General features: G+C 41.1%; 1 protein-coding gene across 6 annotated transcripts in view; it reads left to right on the top strand.

Annotated features, from left to right (window-relative positions):
- Positions 1 to 22,212, top strand: part of LOC117022510 (broad substrate specificity ATP-binding cassette transporter ABCG2) — a 95,262-nt gene that overhangs the window by 38,307 nt on the left and 34,743 nt on the right. For 2 of the 6 annotated variants that reach the window (XM_033106628.1, XM_033106627.1), the window contains exon 1: positions 8,606 to 8,738. The exons of 1 other annotated variant lie outside the window; for it this stretch is intronic. The gene's annotated coding sequence lies outside the window, so the exon portion shown is untranslated. Of the gene's footprint in view, positions 1 to 8,605; positions 9,131 to 22,212 lie in introns of those variants that run through there. 3 more of the 6 variants (XM_033106626.1, XM_033106625.1, XM_033106620.1) reach the window with 2 other exon arrangements.

Here is a 22,212-nt window from a genome sequence, read left to right as displayed (position 1 = left end):
ACATTAGGGGTCGTTGGTGTTGCTGTGCAATCTCTCTAGGTCCCTTATTAGTGTTGGGAGGAAAAACTTTTCCTCTATCAATTTAGGTCCATTGGGCGGAGGAGGAGCTGAAAGTTAACTGACAACAGACAGATTAAAGGAGAAAAGATGAGGGGGTGGGGTTTATATACCAACTTGATAGAGAGGGAAGAGGGGAGAAAGGGCTTCTGTGGCAAAACAAAGTACTTTTAGAAAGACCAATGGAAGGGAAACAAATGGAAGTATGGCAGTTTTTGATAATGTTTGTTTACGGAATTTCTTATCCAGGTATGAGTGGTTGGTCTTCTTCCTGGTGGTAAAGCTCCCTGAGATGGGATTTATAGCAGCTTCACTCTCTGAAGACCCTGGCTTTAGTCAGATAAGGGAAGCTCCAAAAAGGCTTCTTTCTGCATCAGTTGTATCTCTAATGTCTTCAGTTTAAAATAGTCTTCATACCAACTATGTGAGTGTGGATGGGTTCCTACATTAGGATCCTTTTTGTTTCCTCAGGACCTTGTGGTAGGCAGAATAATGTCCTCCCAAAGATGTCCATGTCCTAATATCCAGAATGTGAATGTTAGATTACCTGGCAAAGGAGAATTAAGGTTGTTGATGAAAAGAAGGTTGCTAATCAGATGACTTTAAAATAGGGAGGTTATCCTGGTTTCTCTGGTGGGTCTAACGTAATTACAAGCGTCCTTAAAAGTAGAAGAGGGAGGCAGAGGATGAGAGTTAGAGAAAGTGATGTGATAACAAGCAGGGTCAGAGAGATGCTTTGCTGTTGGCTTGGAAGCTGGAGGAATGGGGCCATAAGCCAAGGAATGCAGGCAGCCTCTAGAACCTGGAATAGGTTCCAGAAAGGAACCCAGACCTGCTGCCATCTTTGGTGTTAGTCCCGTGAGACCCCCATCAGACTCCTCATCAATAGAAATGGAAGATAAATTTTTGTTGTTTTAAGCCACTAAATTTGTGGTAATTTGCTACTGTAGCCATAGGAAATGAACACAGGCCTATTCCAGTATTACCATTTTCTCAAATCCCCTATGTTCTCATTCACAGGCACCCTCTCAGCTGATCCTCCAACTTCAGAAAGTGGGGTTATGGGCCAGACAGTTCTTTCAATTTTCTCTATTTTCCCTAATTAAAACATTTATCTATATGAGGACACATCTTGATTCCCTTCCCTTATACCAAAATTTAATTTTTTTTCCTTTTCTAATGCTAATTCCTCTGAATTCCATTTCCATCCTGCATTCTAAGGGACCTGATTTTACCAATTAACCACTTTTTCTTCTTTATGGTTTGTCCTCTGGGCATGCACACATATCGTGTCCTGTCTAATTTAAATCAAATAAGAAAGATTTTCTGTGAACCCCAAGATAGCCTTTAAGGTATACCTTTTGATAGTTGAAAGCTTTGAGAGGAGTTGTCTATGCTGGTACTGTGTTTTCATTCCTTCACATACTTGTCAGTGCTCAAGCGATTACAGACTGACCTTTCTCTCACCGAGTTCGCCAAAGGCCCACGGTAGCTGTGAACAGAGCCACAGAGGAACATGGTGTATGCAGTGTCTTGCACTGTTATTTATTTTCTTTAACTTGGAATGGTAGTGGAAACAAATATAGTTGGACCCACAACAGATATTGTTGGGAAAATCTCGTGGGGCTGAGAAATCAGAGGAAGAGGCTGACAATTCTCATTACATTAAGAGTTTATTAGGGGAACTTACATGTGAAGTGCGTGGCGGGAGACAGTGGGATGCCATGGATATCCTCCACTCCATAGGACAGGCGCTAAAGGGTTATATGCATGTAGAACAAGGCGGGATGGATTGGACTACTGCGGCGTGATCCACTCCTGATAAGGGTAAATGCCTGTCATGCTTGCCTAGGGCAGGGCAACGGCCTGTTCCAGGCACCAGCACAAACCAGCACGCTGTGGGGCATAGAGGAGGGGGTCGATCAGACAATCTGTGAGGGAATCAAGGGAAGCAATGTCTGTGCTGCCCCGTATCTAGTTGACAGGTCCGGCAGCACTTAAGCAGCGGTCATGTCACGGAATAGCCTTTCCTCTACAGATGTTATATATGTAACCCAAATGCCCCCAGTCCCTAATAAGTCCTGCCTGAAACTTATACTTGACAGGAGAAAACTGACCCTTCAATTTACCACTTGGACCAAGAACGAAATAACATACTCGAATTGACAAAGCGTAGGGACTTGGGCTGGGGTGAAGGAATGTCACCATCCCATCACTCCCTACGCAAAAATGCATAAGCAGCTGATTTTATCTCCCTTCAAAACCTTTACTTCCATACAGATGTCGAAACCTCTATTCTGCATGTGCATTTGATCAAGATTTGATGACTGTTTGACCTTCCTGCGGGTAGTGATAAAGAGCAGTCCACCATCTTGCCCCACAGCACAGGCACTAACTTGATTACCAGGCAACACACCTATAAAGAAAGCCCTCTACTTTCAAAAAGCCTGCTCTTTCTACCAGCCAGCCAACCATTCACACCTGGATAAGAAATTGCATAAACAAACATTATCACAAACTCTCCTATTTCCATTTAATTCCCTAAAAGTCCATTTGTCTTTTTAAAAAGTCCTTTGTTTTATAAAAGCAGCCAAGCAGAACCAGCTCCAGAGAGAGTTCTGAGGACTTTCCTCTCCTCTGTGCTGCCTCCCTTGTGCTCTAGCATAAGCTTAATAAAATCGGTCTGGAAGTGTTTCTGGAATTTTCTCTCGATTACTACCTTGGGGAACCCAAGAACCCGAAAGCTGTGTGGAGACAGAGCCCCAAAAAGCAGTTTCCAGGCTCTCGGCCTCACATAGAAAGGTGCTGGCTCAGGTAGTAAATGGCCATCGACTGTGATCAAATGGCCATCAGCTGTGGCTAGTAGGCCGTCAGCTGTAACCAGTGAGCCATTGGGCACTAATATAACTGCCGTGGCTAGGCTAGCAGAAAAGGGGGAGCTAGCAAGAAGATGGTGGCTGAGCCTGCAAGCGGCACAGTGAGGGTTGAGAATTGTGTGGCTCCTGTTTCCTGTGTCTCCAATCCAGCCGCCAGTGAGAGTATAGTGGTGTGACTCCCCTACCTATGGCTCCGTGGGTGTTCCTTTTTGGCCTCACCATGTCCTGCGTTCTTATGTGGGGAGCGGGAGCAGAGACCCCGCAGGCCGCCCTGCATGACAAATGGCGCAGCGAGCAGGGTCTCCCGCGTGACAAGCTGGTAACAGGTTCATAGGAGATTTTTGCACTTGGTGTTCAGGCAGGCAAATAGACTGAGAGCTCAGGGCAGCTGAGAGCTAGGAGAGGTATAGGAGGATATTAAAAATCCTATGAGTCTGATGTCATATGTCCCTTTGGGAGCTTTGATATTAGGGTACCTGATTCATGGAGTTACAGACCCAGGAAATATGTTCCTTTAAAGAGAAGACTGCTTTGGTTACCATTCTGTATAATAAGCCATATCCTTTATCAACATTAAACAAATTTGTATCTTTTGCCTGTGGCTTTTGCTGATATTCCATCAAGCACTGATACCCTTGTGAAAACTGTACAAGCAAGCCCTTCACGGTGTGATTATTGGAGAGGAGTATTACCACCTCCATCTCACCCCAACCCCCACAAAACCTCCCAGTTATTTTTGAAGTTTTCAAAAGTGAGGCTCAAGTGATTTCATGAATGAGCCTGTCTGCTCCCATTACTGGAGGACATCTTCCCTATTTGTCTGTTTATGTCACGACACTGCCTACAAAAGCACATGGCCACAACTCACCCCACTAATGCCATTTTAGATCTCAGTGTGTGTGTCAAGGGTGTGGACTCTAGATGGCTCCAAAGCTTTCAATTAGGATTGTAAAGAAATGCTAATTTTTATAATTCTGTGGTTTGATTGCAAGGCATGTAAAACATGAGTGACTTCAACTATCATGGAGATAGTCCAGTAGATAAGTGATATCATCAGCGATCCATGCTCTTTCTGTTTACTTGTTCTGCCATCTGAAAAATTAATAGAAAGAAATGGGAAAAGGCCTTATATAGGCCTTATATAGAAAATTTACAAATAAACCACAAGTCATCATTAGGTATTTAAAAAGGTAACTCTTGCTCACTAAGTCAAAGAAGTATAAATTAACCACTGCCATTGGTCATTTATCAAGTTTTAAAAAATTAAATTTATTATTCTATCCAGTATTTGTGAGAATTTAGGAGAACAAGCAACCTTTTAAATTGTTGGGAGACTGAATTTGGCACAAATTTCGTGTGGGAAAATTGGCTATGTGTATTAGAAATTTTTAAGTGGGCATAACATTTTGCCCCAACAATTTCCCTTCTGGAATATATATGAATGTGAGCAATGATGTGAGAATAGCTACAACGATGTTTTGTGAATAATTAGATGATTGGTTAAATTAATTTTGGCATACAACAAATAATTGAATACCATGCGGCCATTAAGCATTAAGTTGTAACAAGAGGTTGAATGACAGGAAACCATGTTTGCAACAGAGCAGTTTATAAAATAATAATAGCTACCATTTATTGAGTGCTAATCAGTGATAATGACTGTTCAGTGCTTTACACAGACATTATCTCATTTAATCTCTGTATCTACTGGGGAGATTGTTTCCTCTGATTGTTTCCAATAACAACTTAAAGACTAAGTAACCAGTTCAAGTTCAGATCTGCAGGCTGTGGGAGAGCCAGGATTCAGACACAGACTATCTGATTCTAGATGATGCCCTTCATCTCCGTGCTTTGTATACACTCGTAAGCTCACTTTTGTTTTTTAAGAAAATATGTATGCATAGAAAAGACTAAAAGCAGATGTTATGTGGCTGATGGGTTACAGGCGATTTTTTTTTCCTGTTTGATATGCAATAAGAGAGAAAAAAAGTTTAATTAAATGGAAAAGAAAAAGTGCCAGATTGAGAACACATTCAGTAGGATTCCCAATACCAGGCTCTATAAATCTCGGGCAGAGAGGTCATGAGGTGGATGCTGGAGGTTTGTGGTCCAAGAAAAGCTGTGAGTCACCTGTATATTCACCTAACTTTTGACCTGTGCAAATCAGTCCACTTTGGAAGGTCATCTTTAGGTTTCTTTCTCCCTAATGTCCTGTGTCCTATAATAACCAAACATTAAAAGAGAAAACGGGGCATTTGAAAATAATTAGTCCCAAATAAAATGCTAACTTATAGTTAAAATGACTCACTTCTTTATAAAGCAATTCATTTAATCTGAATTTGTTGTTGACGGAAGAAATGTCCAAACCTGAAAAGATGTCAAATGATGTTGGTTGGCGCCAATTCAATGCCAACAGGAGTCCCCAATTTGGGATGCAGTGAAGAGGGAAACTTTATTCAGTGCAAACAGCTGAATTGTGATACAGTACATCTGTAAGAACAGCATGGCTATGGAACAGCTCAATAGTGCTATGGCTCAATTATGAAGCAGCATGGTGGTGAGGTGCCCCCAGGCCAGGCCCCTTGTTAGCTAGACACCTCTACTCTGGCTCCAGAGGAAACACAGTATTCAGGCTTTGGTGGAAAGGGAAAGTGCACTTTGCAAACCTGAGAGAGAGCTGACTTAAATAGACAGAAGTCCCACCCTGGTCTTTGATTGGTCTGTCCTCATTCAAATGAGGACTCCAAATCCTCAAAGTTTGGTCTAAAAGGCACTGTCCTAATTGGTCAGAATGGAGCCGCTCTGATTGGTCGATGAAGATGCTGATGGGGAGGGGAAATATAGCTACACAACTCTGATTGGATGGGAAAAGCCTTAGCCCTATTGGTTGAAATACTATTCCAGGAACTCCTTTAAAAGTGCTGGCTTAGATGGTAGGAACACATGCAGACAAGCAGTTCAGTGGAGAGGGCAGGCTTGTCTCTGAAGTGCTGTTTGCGTGAGAGACACTTATTTAGAAATATCTGTGAGGCTCTGAGTTAGCCACCAGAGCCCTTCTCAGTATCTTCTTTCCTCAGGGTCCACAGAACTTTCATTAGAGTTTATTCTACCCGAAACTGACGAAGCTGCTGCGAAGCAAGACCTGAAAATGCTCCAGAGAAGGACAGTTTCTCAGTTTCTTTTATGGATTTGAAACAAAGGAAGGAATTTAAGGAAAGTTACCTGAAGGTGGAAGAAAGCAAGGCAGGGATTGGATTACCGGATAGTTAAGATTATGTACTCTCTTGAGGGTGGTTATGCCTTCAAGGGGTATTACTTCTGGCATTTCAAAGCTGTATTAACATAGATGCACAAGAAGAATGGATAGGGATTGCTTTAAAAACCTTTCGCTAAAGATGTTACCGGCCTGGAGCATGACTACCCACCATGACCTGCCCAGTTAGGAATTTATGATTTATTAGAGCATCCTTTTTTTGTTTTTTGGTCCACATTGTCAAACAGAATTTGATGGCAATGACTAGCTTGAGAAAGTTTTAGGGTGAGGTTAGGTTCTAATATAACTTAAGCTAACAAACTGACATCAATATAAAAAAAAAATCACAAACTAAAATATTAAAAAAATTAGACTAAAAAGAAGGCAGAAAGTTTTTTGTTGTTTTAATGGTTTTAGCGCTGTTTTGGATGAGGATATGACTAATTATTTTCACATATCTTTTTCTTTGAGTTCTCTGATGTTTATTAGGATTTGACCATTGGTTAAGCTTTTTCCAATACTCATTGCATTGATTACTTCTCTCTCCTGTCATGTATCTTTATATGTACATTTTACTGAGTAAAAACAAACTGATATTTTATCAATTTATTTTACTTTTAAACAAAATTTATTTTTCAAATGTAAAAGTTGCATATCTGCATTATATCATATCAAATTTAGAAAATAGAAGTAAAAAATAAAAAAGGACTACAACATTATGGAGACAACAATTGTCAGCTAAAATAGCTTGGTTTATTTTTATTTTATATAATTGCAGAACAGTATAGTAAACTTACTATCTTGTGTTTTTTTAGATGTATTTTTTTTATCAATTTCATGTGTGTTTTTTCCATTTTTATAAGTTCCCTCTTGGAACTGTCTTCAGAGTTTGCTGGAAAATTTTTCATCTTTAAAAGTTTTATTCATTAGAGAGTGTTTTTCAAGTTTGCAAACAATTATTAAAAGCCAGCGTTGAAGAATTTTTCCCAACCTTTGCTTAAAATGACAAATGTATTTGTATGGGGTTTTTTAAGGGTCTTTAAAATGACTCAGAAATTTAATTTCCTCTCCAACCCAAATTTCACCCAAGCATTTGGGCACATCATAGATATATACTTTTAAAGTCCTTTAAAAGTATACAGTATGTTATTTGTTTTTTCATTCAGACTTTTGCAGTTTAATTTTTACAAAATAGTGGACAAACTTTGGTTCTTTATATTAATAGAGAATATATACATATCTATCTATATATCTCTATCTATATCTGTCTATCTGTATATATAGCATTTAAGTTATAAACACATAGCAAAATTAGCATCACTTAAACAACAACCATTTTTTTTCACATAATTAGAATTTCTCAAGAGATAAACATTGCTTTTAGCTTGACTATGTAAATAGTCTTTGATGCTTTATGTCTACTAGTATTTACAAAAGCAAGTCTAAAAACTACCATCACCTACAAAAGTGATGAGCTTTAGGATACAATTTTGTTATGCCCTAATGCAGACTTAAAATTATAGAAAGTACTGTATTTTTAATATTCTAAAAAATTGTGTGTAATCCATTTTCTTATCTAGGTCTCCTGGATAAGTATTATTTTTGGTATGGGGTGAAGAATTAACAGTAATTCCTAGTGTTGCTTTACACAATTTAACTGATAATATGATTTTTGTTTGTAAATGTAAACCAGAAACTAGATAGATGTAGGCACTGATTTCTGAGAGTAGATGCAGCAGGTGAATTTTGGCATAGCCATACACACTCATAAAGCCTGATAACCAATCCTTTTCCTGAATCTGCACAATCACTTTCCAGCTTTTCCGCACGATCAGTGTCTTGCAAAGAAGTGTTTATTACAGGAGTGTGAAAAGAATACTTTTAATACTTTTGTTTCCAGTAATATTTCCACTCAAAAAAGTATTCTTGCCACTCCTCTCTCCCTGTTGAATTAGTTCCTGATTTTATTGGCCCTGGGGCACAGGAACCTAATTTCTCAGAAGTTCATTCAGAAGAGACTGCCTACTTGCTCTCAGTTCAAAATTGAAAAAGGTCGAGGCGTCAGAGTCCCTCGGTGCTTAGAGGCGCAGGGCACTGTTAGTGACCAAATTCATTAAGTATTGATCAGTAGGGGTAGCATCCTATCAGGGCTAATCGCTAACTGTCCATTTCGGAAGTGCCCTGGAGAAGGGAGTTTTGGGGTTGCACTTGCGCTCTCCGGGATAGTCTTGTCCCTGACCTGGGCTGGCGGGCGGGTGGCGGTACCTGCGCTACTAGGGGCGCGGGCTCCGCCCTGGCGATTATCTCAGACCCGCAGGCGGTACCACGCCTTTTGCACTCAGGCGGGCTCCGACCCCCAGAGAGCTTGAGCGTAGGGGAGGGGCCTTCACCTTGCGCTCTCGCCGCCTGCAGCCGGAGCTGTGCGCTGTGAAGCTCGAGTCCGCGGTGCCTGCGCTCGCCTCCTCGCCGCCCGGGCTCGCCGCCCGCCGCCCCGACTTGCAGTCCGCGGCTCCAGCCTGGACTGGCGCCTTCCCAGGCTGTTCGCTGCGCTTGTAAGATCTGCGCCCGCGAGGAGGGCTGCCCTGTGGGCTGTGGGTGACGATCCAGGAAGGTTGCCCTGGGGCCGGGCTTTGCCGCGCGCGGGCTGTGCCCTAAGTCAGTTACAGATCGAGTCCTGAGCTCGCAGGAGGAGAGAGGAAGTCCTAGACCGTCCAAAAGAGACTGGGGACGCAGGAAGGAGGCAGCCTGGAAAGGAACCGGGAAGATTCTGGAAAAGCTGCACGATTTAGAAAGCACAGTACAGATGCTTGATGTCATTGTGAAGTAGGAGCTGCTTAGGGAACGTTCGGAAGGTCCGGCGGACTCATCTCAGCGTTTATGTAAATGATTATCAGTGCTCTGCCTCTCAGCGCACGGACCTTGAGATCAGCCCTTGAAGAGCTGAGTGAGTAAATGCTCTTTGGAATATGTGTGGCTTGAAAAGTCGTTGGGTGTTTCGTGTACATTTGGTAGAAAGTAGAGAACTGTTTAACTGAGATGATTAGGTTTTAATTGGTCCCTCCCAGTTTCATTGGAAAGTGAATATGAAATGCAAACTGAAAATGCAGACTGCTTTTTAAGAAAACGATGCTTTTGGTGCAGCTGTTTCCGTGTGTGCTAGTGTGTGTTAAGGGCCCTTTGGTCAAACTTTAGCTTTTCTCCAAATGTGTGAAGCTAGAGTTGATACTGGATGGATGAAAACTTAGTGAGCATGGAAGTTACTACACAGTGGGAGAAAAGTTTGTTAATATTAGTACTTTAAAAGACATTAATCAATATGTTTATTCTATCTTTTTCTTATTCTCAGGATGTAAAATTTGTCCACAACTTTGGGTGGTTTGCTGAAGTGGTATGAACTCTCTTTTGTATTTTTCTGTGGATAGTTTAAATACTAACTTCAAAAAATTAACCACCTTATTACAATCCTGATTAAAAATAATACTGAAGACGTTAGAACAAAACAGAAAAGTAAAAGCTCAAAAAAGTTAGATTGCAGATCTAGTAGTTAAAAAACAAAATTCCTGTAATCTTGCCTAGTTTTATTTTCTTGCCTAATTGTAGACATGTAAAAGCTCATTCCACTTTCAGAAATAAAGTACATTCATAGTAAGAAATATTTATGGGTCATCATTGTTTCAGAATGTGGGCATTCAGCAAGAGCTGAAGTAAAACATTCTTTTACTTCAAGGTGGTATTAAAATACACTTACACCCAAAATCTACTTCTGCCTTTATTTTATTAAACATCCATGAAGTAGTTGAGGCGAACGTAAGTGTTACAAATGGAAAATAAAATACAAGCAAGAGTAGAGTTACTGTGCGGGAGCACATTAGAAGGGACATGGACAGACTGTAGGACCCTATATCAAGTTCCATCTTAGAGGCATGAAGCATAATTCAATGAGGATAAAGGGGGGAAACGTACCAGCTCCTTAGAGAGGCTTTTCCTGGCATTTACTTCTGAGGGAAATGTCTTGTGTCCCAGAAGGATGTAGAGGAGACTGAACCATGGCAGGGGGAGAGCATCCTGTGTGCCCATCTAATAGATACTACATGCAATGGTGCGTTTCCTAGGACTGCTTGCTGTAGTTTTAATATTCCTTTCTCTTAAGTGTTATGGAAAATGGTGGTTGGTTGCTAAGACCCCATGGTCACACATGCTGCTTTGTAATTGTTTGGGCCTTCTTTGGGGAAACATCTAGATTTTCTAGCAGGATAGGGGCACCTCATATTCTTCAAAATACTCTGTCTTTCTCTCTGTTTTGGATAGAAGCTGTTTTGGATAGAAGCTGGCACTCAGTCCCCCTTCTCATGATAGTCCCGCTCACCCCATAATTTTTGGAATCAGGTATTCTGCTGCACTGGGAGACTGCTAGGAAGTGGATATCTCATTTTTGAGCCACATACGTTGCTTATGGAGACAAATAAAATATTCAGAGAATTGTAGCTTTGAAAGTGAATAGTGTACTGATTAAATGGGGGGGCCAGATTGGTGTGTGTAAAGCAAACTACTGCTCCCACCTTCATTTCAGTGAAAAAGTGTTGTTTTTGGCAAGAAGAGTAGAATAAAATCTTAGCAATGTTAGAAACCCTGTTGAACAGGGTTTTGTGCACTTTGGTGATCACTACCTCAATCCCTTTGGGCCTAGGTAGCATTAGGTGGCTGTCATATCACTGGTATGATGTTCTTCATTATCTGGAAGGGTAAAAAACATTGAAGTCTCTATAGAAAGCAGCAAGCCCTACGAACTCCCTCTGAAGCCCCTTGACTTGAGTGTCTGACAAGGAAAGAGGAAAGCCCGCCTGAGAGGAACCCACACTCTGGATACCCTTACACAGGAGGTCTGCCCTCCTGATCCCTGTCCTACACAGCCGGCCCCTGGCCTTACGCTGACCCCAGGGGTCAGGGAGAAAAGGGATAGAAAGTAGAGGGACAATAAAATACTTAAAAAGCAAAGGGAAGACGTCCATTTTATCCTTTTTCCTTAACCAGCCCATATTAGTTTGGAATGCCCTAACACAAGTTCAGTCAGTACATCCTCAGAAAAATAAAAGGAAGTGGCCATTAAACAGGGGAGATGGGGGTTGGCTGAGTGCTTACCACATGCAGGTATATCCATTCTCACTTTATGCTCACACTAAGTCTTCCAGGGAGGCATTTTCATCACTCACAGCTGGGCCAAAAAGACCAGGTTGCACGAGAGTAAAGTTCACCGTACCTTTCGTACTTTTTTTTTTTTTTTATCTAGTCTGCTAATGTGTTTCGCATTTTTCTTTCATGTTCATACAGCAGCTCATTGTGAAGGCATGAAGGGACAAGAAGAGAATGTATGAGTTGACAGGGAGTAGAGAGGCCCTGACTAACCTGGGTCTAATAAACTCTGTCATTCCTTCATTTTCTGCCTTGGATGAAGTCATCTCTCCGTATCATAATTTCTACATGGGACCAGAGAACATAAGTTTGGATGGAAGGGATCTGTATTTTGTTGATGTTGCCCAGAAGTAAAGTGTGGGTCAATTGAAAGTGTCAGAATTGTGGTACGGAGTGTGTGCTGAGAACATTTACTGTTCTTATCTGACCCTCCACTGGGAATGCAAAAGCCATTCCCGATATTATCCTATGACTAATAAATACTTTTCAAGCAATCTTATTCCGCAAATGTTCAGCCAGTGGAGTCATCATCAAGGAAAAGTCTCAAGTCCTAGGATGTGTTCCTGGTCTGTCAATACTAGCTCATAGCCTCTTCTGTACAATGGAATGACTCCGTCCTACTTGTGAGGATCAGAAGAGACCAAATAGCTTAGTATTGTTTGGAAACTTTGAAACACTACCTGTATCTATCTCTCTTTCTATATAAACAATATATTAAAGGTATTATAATTTCAATATGCAATCAATATAAAATTATTAATGAGATATTTTTCCTTCTTTTACTCATACTAAGTCTCCAAAATCTAATGTGTGTCCACATGTACAGCACATCTTAATCAGACTGTTCACATCGCAAGTGCTCAATAGCCACACGTGGCTAGTGGCTGCCTGATGGGGTAGCACAGGTCTAGTGGCATTAATTGCTACACTGATAGTTGGTTTGGATGATGCCTTTTTTATCTTGATGATAATGTATTTATACAAGTGCCTCTTGCTTTTAATAACTTTTAATACCTTGTTCCTAATACCTACCTGTTCTTAGAATAAAATTGCAGGAAATACAAAAATGGAGGAAATAATATTTACCATTATTTTGGTATACGTCTGGAGAACAGTTTACAAAATGTAAGCATCCTGCTCTTACTTCCCTTTCAGTATGATATAGGCCCTAAATCTTGGTTTTTAGGAGGATCTCACAACTCTTCATATCATTTGAATTTCAACCAATTATAAGTATGCCTGAGTAACAAGAAAAATATGTCTTTGATGTGTTATTCTTTATAAAACAATACTTTTCAGAATACTGTTGGGGAGGAACAAACTTTTCTCTACCCTCACAGTTATTCTGGCAGGTCTAATAATCAAATAGGCATGAGACAGAATAGCAAGAGAAAAACAACCAAATTTAACATATACATATGTATGGGAACCTCACACACATGACAGAGTCAGAGAGGTTCAGAGATAGAAGGGGATATATAAGACATCCTGAGCTAGGAATGAGATAAGGTGCCTTGGGGCTTCAAAAGATCATTGAAGGATGATAAGAAGAGCAGAACTTTAGTAAATAGTAGTTTGTTCTGCCCTATAGATAGGTCAAAAGAAGTTATCTCTGATAATCTCTCTTATGAGCAAGGGCTCTAATTCAAATTCTAGGTAGTTAAAGGAGAGGAGAAATTTCTCTTGAGCTTGCTGATAAGTTGCCTTTAGATGAAAACGATCTGCAAACTACGGAGGCACATTTTGGGCTTATTTATTTCTGGACTCCCACAGTACATACAGCTGTGACTGGGTTGTGTAGATCTTAAGAAGTTTTTAAGCACAATGATGGCATTTTAAGTCTAACATTGTGCTTCCATTATAAACATTGAAAAATATTGGCATTTTATTCACGTTAATTTTTTATTTTGAAATAAATTTTAGACTTATTGAAAAGTTGCAAAAAAATAATACAGAGTTCCTGTAGCATTTTGCATAACTATAGTACAGGTGTCAAAACTAATAAATTAATGTTGGTACAATATTATAATACTGTTAACTAAACTATAGACTTATTTAGATATCACTGTCATTTTTTTTTCAGGGTCAGGTCTAGGATATGAGGTTGCATTTGACTGTTACACATCCTTAGTTTCCTCCAATCTGTGACAATTCCTCAACTTTTTGTTGTTTTTCATGACATTGACATACGTGATGAGTACTGGTCAGTTATTTTGAAGAATGTTCCTCAATTAGTTCATGATGTTTTCTCATCAGGATTGAAGTTGTGCATATGGGGAAAATATATCAGAAGGAATCCCCATGTATATCAGGGATTCATGACATCTTATTACTGAGGTTAAACTTGGTTTAATTGCTGTTTGCTGCGTTCCTAGTGGAAAGTTATCATTTTCCCTTTTGTAATTAGTAGATATCTTGGGAGAGAAACTTGGACTATGCAGATATCCTGTTTCTACTTAACCGTAAATGTAAACTTAGATTATGTAAATATTCTGTTTCTCCTTAAACTTTTATTCACTAATTTTAGCACCCATTGGTGCAACTTTGTATATTGTACTCTGTTGTTCTAATGGTAATTAATATATTTTTTTTCCTATTCCTCCTATGTTTACTAAGTAGAATTCTTGTGTAAAGAAGAGCTGTCCATTCTCCCTCATTTATTTATTCAACTGTTGGTATCAGTACACAGTAATGGATATTTATTTTATTACGTAGATCATAATGTAATACCGTCCTTATTTAATTGGCCGCTCAAGTCATTCCAGCCTTGGCCACTGGGATCTCTTTCAGGTTGGTCCCTGTGCCCTTTGACATACCACCATTCCTCTTCCCCCACCCCCCCTTTTAAAGCCCTTCCTTACTTTCTGGTATCACAAAATGCTCCAGGCTCAGTTTGCATTTTCTTTGCCCTAACCCTGTAATCAACCAAGATCAACCCTGTTCTCCAAGACACTCTGGTTCCTTTTTTGGAGAACGCTGTCAGAAACCAATATCTATGCTCTCTTTCGGTGCTATTGGAGTAAATTTGAGCTTGTAAAAGTTTATTAGATTTGTGACCTACTCAATGCATCTCTACAAAGAGGAGTAATGCCTTAAATTTCAAACACTATAGAAGACCCGACTGTAGCTGCCAATTTGGGTTTAGCCTCTTATGGGGAAGAAATGAAATTGGCCAAGTTTTAGTGTTTGTAAAAGTTCCCAGTTTTTCTCAAAAGATGACCCATGAATGCTTACAAAACAAACAGAATGAAGATGGGAATTTTTAATTTTTATTTATTAGGCCCTATATAAGAAAGGTTTTTTTTTTTTGTTTGTTTGTTTTTTCAGCTTGTTAACTCAAACTGTTTCCTGATTAATGGCTGACCATCTGTGAAGGTGAGATATGCGTAGGTCACATATCTTTGAGATGTGCTGTTATCCTAAAAATAAAAGGTGAAAGTGAGAGGCAAAACACATTTATTTGAGATCGAAAGGATAGCTATTGTGGAGTACAGCATAGGGAATAGAGTCAATGAAATCGTAACAGCTATGTACAATATTGTAACAGCTATATACGATGTCACAGGGGTAGTAGATTGGGGGAAGGGGGGTTATCACTTTGGGAGGGGTATAAATGTCTATTACATTGTTTTGTACACCTGAAACTAATAAAAAAATTAAAAATAGAACTACCTTAAAAAAAAAAGAATAGCTATTGTGGAAGAAGTGATTTAGGCAGAAACAAATAGTGTCTGATTAGGAGGTGAAGGCAAAAGGTATTTTTGAGAAAGGGAAGGAATAATTATATGAATAGAAGGAAGGTGTTTCTGTGGGTGTTAATACCGTGTTTTCCCAAAAATAAGACCGGGTCTTACATTTTTTGAAACAAGTTCCAAATTATATTCAGGGGGTGTCTTATTTTTTCATAATAATTGTATGTACAACAATATACAATTATTCAAATACAGTCACGTCATCTTCTGAAACATTGTCATAACGTACTAAATGTGTTCGTCTGGCTGACAATCTTAACTGGGTTTTATTTTTGGGGAAACACGGTAAGCTAAGGAACGAATTTCTGTAGGTTCAGATAAGCTGATATAATGGTGCTAATTTTAAAGAATGTCTTTAATTTTTAGTCCAGTAGTCATGATGTCTACTTTCTGTAGTCAACTGGTCTTGCAAACAGTTGTTTGGGATACAATGCTGCCTTAGGCTCAGTCCCAAGGTCATTTTGCTCAGTTTTAACATATAGAGGGTTTGAGGAGTAAGAACTACAAGGAAGTTCCCCTGGGATGCAGCTTGGACTCCATTTTGAAGTGGCTCCATTTATATTATTTTCCCCTTTTGGTGATCTTTCCTTGAAAGCATTGCTGATCAATCATTGGAAAACAACACAGATTATTTATTAGAAGGATTGTTCGTTCTTCATTACTGGAAAGGGTTGTTCCCCGTATGTCATTTCCCATGAAGAAGGGAAAATAGTTTTCTTAGGAGCCTTACGCCACATTTGAGCAACATTGGCACCAGAACAGAGGAAGGCTTTATGTCATGTTCCTTTGGGGCAAACATCTTGTGTAGTTTCTTGAGGTTTCTCATATGAAATCTCATAGGCCCTACTGATCATCTCAAAATGCTGAGCAACCATTATCCAAAACAGTTTTATTATAACAGCAAAAATTCCTTTAATAACAAACAAAATCTTAGGCCTATTTGGAGAATAAATCTGGACCAGGAGGCAGCACCTCAGGACAACTAACTGAAGATATCGAAGAACCATGAGGTGTCCGTGCGCACTGTAGTTAACCTTTTCCTCGTACCCAGATTTTATCTAGTTTCATCTGTACTTCATAAGAGGTGTTTTATGCCAAGTGAAAAAGGAAGTATTAACAGCGCAAACCCTAGTTGTGCAGCTAGGATATGGTCAAGAGCAATTCTATTACCTCACACAACTTGCACCAGGGAATTTAAAGATTTTCTGGCTGACTATTGCTTTGGTAGGAGCTCCCCTAAATTCCCCAAAGGTTTTTGATATGTTTATAATTATGTATTCATTCATTCATTGCAACACCTGCCCAAGGAAAAAGTATTTTTCCAAATATTCGCCAGGGTTGACATCTCCAGGCATTGAATACCCTTGACTATGTGTACAACCAGTGACATTTTGACCTGTGAAGTAGGTTTAAAGGTGACATCCAGTGCCAAGTTATCTTTCCAGGTAGAAACTAATGGGGAAAAGGAAACAGTAACTATTATAGCGAGTGCTTGACTTCTCATATTAATTGTGAGATGGGAAGAAACTGAAGTAAGGAAAAAATGAAAAATGAAGGTGTAGATTACACAGGCCTGGTCTGGAATCTTAGGTTAGCCGTCCACAACAGATGCTGTCTGCTCCCTTGCTGGTATTAATAATATCAAATCCTCTGTTCCTGCACACAGATTAGGTAAGTTTAGCTGATATGGTCCTTTCCATCATGGTTGTACAGAGCCCTTCTGAAAGTGTCTTTTCTAGTATACATAATTGCCTGTTAGTAAATTATGGTGTTTAATTTCCTTGTCTCCTTTAATTCATCGGATGTGAAAATCAGAGTAAGCTAAATGCACAGGCCAACCTGATAAGGCTCTGAGAACCCTGTAAGTAAGGTACCAGCGCAGTTTCCCGAAGGAGGCTTTCATGTCCGCTTTCCTGTTAGCTTTGTATACAGTTGTTTGGGATACAAATGTCGACGTAAGAAATGTCCAAACCTGTAGAGAATTTTATGAGTTTGTTTGAGCCAAATTGATGCCAATATGCCAGGAAACAAGGTCTCAAATGCTCTGGAGAATAACAGTTTTGCAGCTTTTATATATTTGAAATTAAGGAGGAGATGTAAGGAAGATTGGAGAAAGCAAGGCGGGGATGGGATTACAGGATAGTTAGGATTCTGTGCTCTCTTAGGGTGAATACCCCGTTGGAGGGGTATCACTTCTGTTGTTTCAATGCTGTGTTAACCTAGATGCGCAAGAACAACGGGCAGCGCTGGCTTAAAACCTTTCACTGTAGAAGTTATAAGCCTGGGGCTTGACTACCCACCATGATCTGCCCAGTTAGGACTTTACCTTCACATAAACCTGTGAGGTTACTTTCCATCGAACCCTCTTCTTTTCCATCCCCACAATGCAGGTTTAGGCCCAGTGCAAAAGGTTATTTTTCACAGTTTTGGTATTCCAAAGGTTTGAGAAATCCAACGTGTAAGGTAGTTCCTTTGGGATGGCAGCTCCAGTTCCATTTTGAAGTGGTTTCCTTTATGCCTGTTGCTCACACAAGGTTGTGTGTCTTTTATGGGATTATAAAATTGGTTATTTATAAAATAACCCAGGATTGTGGAAATAGACTTAAAAAAATAGTCTGGATCAATATGTTAACCAGTAGCCACATGTTAGTACTTAAATTTAAGAGAATTGAAATTAAATAACATTACAAAATCACTAACTATATTTTAAGTGCCGAGTTTCCATTTGTTCTGTCAACTGTAAAAATGTCAACTAGGTATTGTGACAGGAAAAGGATTTATTCAGGAAAAGTAAAGGATTGCAATCGGTTCTATGCAGCCATGGTGAGCCACATACAAGAAGAGAAAGAGGGAGGAATTTCTAGTTTAGAGGGGAAGAAGAGGTTGAAGGGAAGGGCTGTTAGGACCAAAGAGCTCTGCTGTAACCACAGAGTTCTTCTTGTGGGGCTTTGGGGGCCGACCTAGGGTGTAAGAGCGCCTCCTCCCCAGGACCTCCAGGTTGCTGCCTTGGTTAAGGTCTCTGTCGTAAATTTTGACAGTGTCTAGACGACAATGTTACTTTATTTTCCCGAGTGTAGTTGAAGAAGAAGCATAGATACTTTTCAGTCTGACCTCCAATTATGTTGAACTGCGACTCATAAAACAATCACTTCCTTGGGCCTTATTTATAGACTTTTGCATGTCGGGAACCAGATTATCATCTATAAATGATTTGTTGTGTAACTTGTGGAAATAAAGGGAGTTGTTAATTTTTAACTTTTGCCAAATTATCTCTTGCTTGTGCTTTCTAATCTTCAGAAATTGAATCATAACCTCGAGGCCCGGTCCTTGAGTTTTTTTCTCTAGCTTTGGTGTAGGAAGAGAAAACTTTTCTTCTACTCTCTTAGGCTGATGATTGGGGGAATGTAATGACACGGGTAATGTTGGAGCTCAGCTCCCTTCCCGGCAGGTGAATACTGGGTAGGGTGCGATGGAAAAGAGACAATCACGGAGCCACAGACAGGGGGTTCATATCACTATATTCTCAAGGGCGGCAGGCCCAGACGTAGGAAGGAGGAAGTAACATACGCTAATGCCCCAAGGGATCTTCCCGCATCATAGTCCTGATGGCGGCCAGTCGGGGCGCAGGAGGCAACATCTGTGTATCTGTCATCTGCAGTATCCTCATGTGCAAGGGCATCTGTGCATAGTAACGTAGCCATGGCAGGAATATAAACAAACAGAGTAGTGGCTGATGGCTAACTGGTTACAGCTGATGGCCAACTGGTTACAGCTGATGGCCAACTGGTTACATAAGTGCTAGCATGTGCGGGTTACATAATGGAGCCAGGACCTTTCCAGGTGAGGCTGAGAGCCTGGAAACTGCTCTTTGGGACTCTTTCCCAACAGGGGACTGCAAATTAAATGGAAAGAAGACAGATTAGCAAGAGAAAAGATAGATTAGATTTAATCACAAAGGAAGGGAGTTCACAGAAAAATGTGACTCTTTGGGGCCTTAGAATTAGGGGCTTAAAACCATCTTAATAAGAAGGAGGGGATGAAGGGCACTTATGGGAAAAGAAATGGTGTTTTAAAAAGATAAATGAGCCCTTAAGAGAATAGATAAGAAATACAATAGTCTTGAGACACGTCTGTTGTGGTTACGACTGTATGGTTACAACTTCTCTGTCTCAGGTGGTAAGAGTCAGTCTTGCCTGGTTGCTTTTGGGGTGACTTATTGTGGGGACAGAGCCAGGAGTGCGGTTTCCTGAGTGCTGGCTCAGGTAGTAAATGGTCATCAACTGTGATTGGATGGCCATCAGCTGTGGCTAGTTGGCCATCAGCTGTAACCAGTGAGCCATTGGCCACTAATATAACTGCCGTGGCTACACTAGCAGAAAATGGGGGCTAGCAAGAAGATGCTGGCTGAGCTAGCAAGAGCGGATTGCAGTGAGGTTGGTTGGCAGAGAGAAGTGGACAGCAGGTTGCGGATAGTGTGGCTCCTGCTTCCTGTGTCTCCAACCCAGCCGCCAGCGAGAATATAGTGGTATGACTCCCCTACCTATGGTTCCATGGGTGTTTCTTTTTGTCCTCACCATATCCTGCGTTCTTAGGCGGGGAGCAGGAGCTGAGACCCCGCATGACACCCTGCATGACACTTAATGACAATGATGTTCTTTTGGGAAGCCTGCTTTTAGGCAGATAAGTGATTTGAGGAAGTCAGATGACTTCAGCTGAATATAACTGTTCTGCCACAGTGGCGTATTCAACAGTCACTCCCCTTCTGACTGTGTCCAGTTTCAGGGCCTTAACACAATCCGTGGGTGTCCCTAGGACCTCTCCTGTGAACTGGAGAACATCCAAACCTGTGCTTCATCTCTGCTTGAATGTCTAAAAAGCACATGTTCCCAGCAGAGCTTCCTGATCGTGTCCTGAAATCAAAGTGAATGAAGCATTCCCAGGGAGGGAATATTCAACTCTTGTCAGTGTTACTGGTCATTTGCCTCTGTCGTGCGGGAGACCCTGCTCGCTGCGCCATTTGTTGAGCGGGGCGGCCTGCGGGGTCTCTGCTCCCGCTTCCCACATAAGAACGCAGGACATGGTGAGGCCAAAAAGGAACACCCACGGAGCCATAGGTAGGGGAGTCATACCACTATAGTCTCACTGGAGGCTGGAGCCACACGACCTGTGACCTGCTGTCCACTTCTCTGCCTGCCACCCAACCGACTGACCAAACAACATAGCTGCGGCAGTTATATCAGTGGCCAATTGGCTAACTGGTTACAGCTGATGGTCAGTTAGCCACAGCTCACAGCCATCTACTACCCGAGCCAGCACCTTTCCATGTGAGGCCGAGAGCCTGGAAACTGCTCTCTGGGATTCTGTCCCCACATCTCAGAAGAGGACTAAGAATTGATCATTAATACATGAAAAACCACTTAAGTGACCGCACATTAACACATTAAAAGAGTGGGTTTTATGGTCTGTGAATTATATTTTAATTTAAAAAATGTTCATTGGTTATGTCACTTTGGCAGTCACCTAATTTTGTCAAGAGTAGTTTTGATGTGGGGCGGGGTGAAACCTGATTGGAGTGGGTTCAAGAAGGAATGGGAGGGAGAGTTATGTGAAGGCTGTAGAGAGGGACTGTAAGATTTTTCTTTAAGAAGCAAAGTATGACTCAACGGGGTAGTTAAATTTTAAGGGTTATATACCATCTTAATAGGAGAATGGGAGGGGGAATAGAGAGAAGAATTACAGAGGTTTTGTGACAAATAGAGAAGGAAAAATTGATGCAGGGTAGAAAAAGTGAGAGTTGGTGGAAATTATTGGAGAGACATCCTTGAGTGGGCAAGAAGGAAAGAGAAGCAATGCATAAGTAGAATGTTAACCTTAGGTAGCAACAGAAGGAGGCCTAGGAGAGGTGGCCTCTGATAAATAGAGGGAGTGGGCTGGAAAGATGGGAGATGGATGAAAGATGGGAAAGAAAGGAAGGGTAGGTGGGTGAGAAGAAAGGGTCTTTATTTACAGTGCCAAGTGGGAGCCTGCATGGCTGTGATAGTGGGGAGGGCAAGATCATTCGAGTGCGGACACCAAGCACAAAGGTCTATATGGATTTGAAATTACCTGCAACCACCAAGATTCTAACCATCAAAACTGTATGTGACAGTGTAAATCTGTCGATGCCTGTTGGAAAACAGTTCACACTTGGATGCTCAAGTGAATGTGGTGAGTCTATAGCATTTATTTAAAAACTGAAGAGCAATACATTATTGCATCATAAAGATCCCAAGAAATGTGATGGTTTGTCATCCAGGAGTCTAGAGACACCTAAAACTTACCAGGTGGGAGCTGACACCTTGACCTTCCGGCGTCCCCTCTGCCGTTCCCTAAGCCCGTCCTTGTCCAAGCATGTCTCACCTGGTTTTCCGTAACAGCCTTCTGACTGGCCCTGGCTTCCACACTTGGCACACAAAGCCAGAGTGGTCTTCTGAAAACATAATTATAATAGTCTCATGGGAGTTTCCTGCTGAAAAGGCCTCAGGGTCTTCTCGCTGACTGTGCAAACCTTCTATGATGGGGTCTCTTTCTCTGTGTGACTGACCTCGTCCCCAGTACCACGGTCCCCAGATCACCGTGGGGGCCGAGAGTCCCACACTCAGATTGCTTCGTTGACCTGAAGACGTCAGTGGTCTGACTCCAACTCTCCATTACTGAGCAGTCTTTGGACTTGAATACAGTGTCCACCCTGGACACTTCAGGGCGGATCTGTCAAATCAGAGGCAACGTGAAAACCCAATAATTGATACAGGACTTTTTAAATACAAGGATTAATTTATGGAAGTTAGATTTTGACATTTTTTCCCCGGCAGTATTTAATAGTATCCTCCTTGTATTTTTGTGCCATCATGTTTATAGCAATCACCTGAGAACCCTATCTCCTTGTCAGGATTGTAATCTCGTTGTCTTAGCCTCAGTTGAAGGTCACGTGTGCTTACACAGCAGGTCCTTTTGGCTTAGAGGCGGAGGGCATGCAACTGTCCATTTCCTAGTTTCATCACTCGGAAAACCATGTAAGAGGAAGGCCTGGGCTTCTACCAGCCTG

This window comes from Rhinolophus ferrumequinum, chromosome 5, assembly GCF_004115265.2.
Source record: "Rhinolophus ferrumequinum isolate MPI-CBG mRhiFer1 chromosome 5, mRhiFer1_v1.p, whole genome shotgun sequence".
Taxonomy (NCBI): Eukaryota; Metazoa; Chordata; class Mammalia; order Chiroptera; family Rhinolophidae; genus Rhinolophus; species Rhinolophus ferrumequinum.
This window is presented reverse-complemented; position numbering and strand designations above follow the sequence as displayed.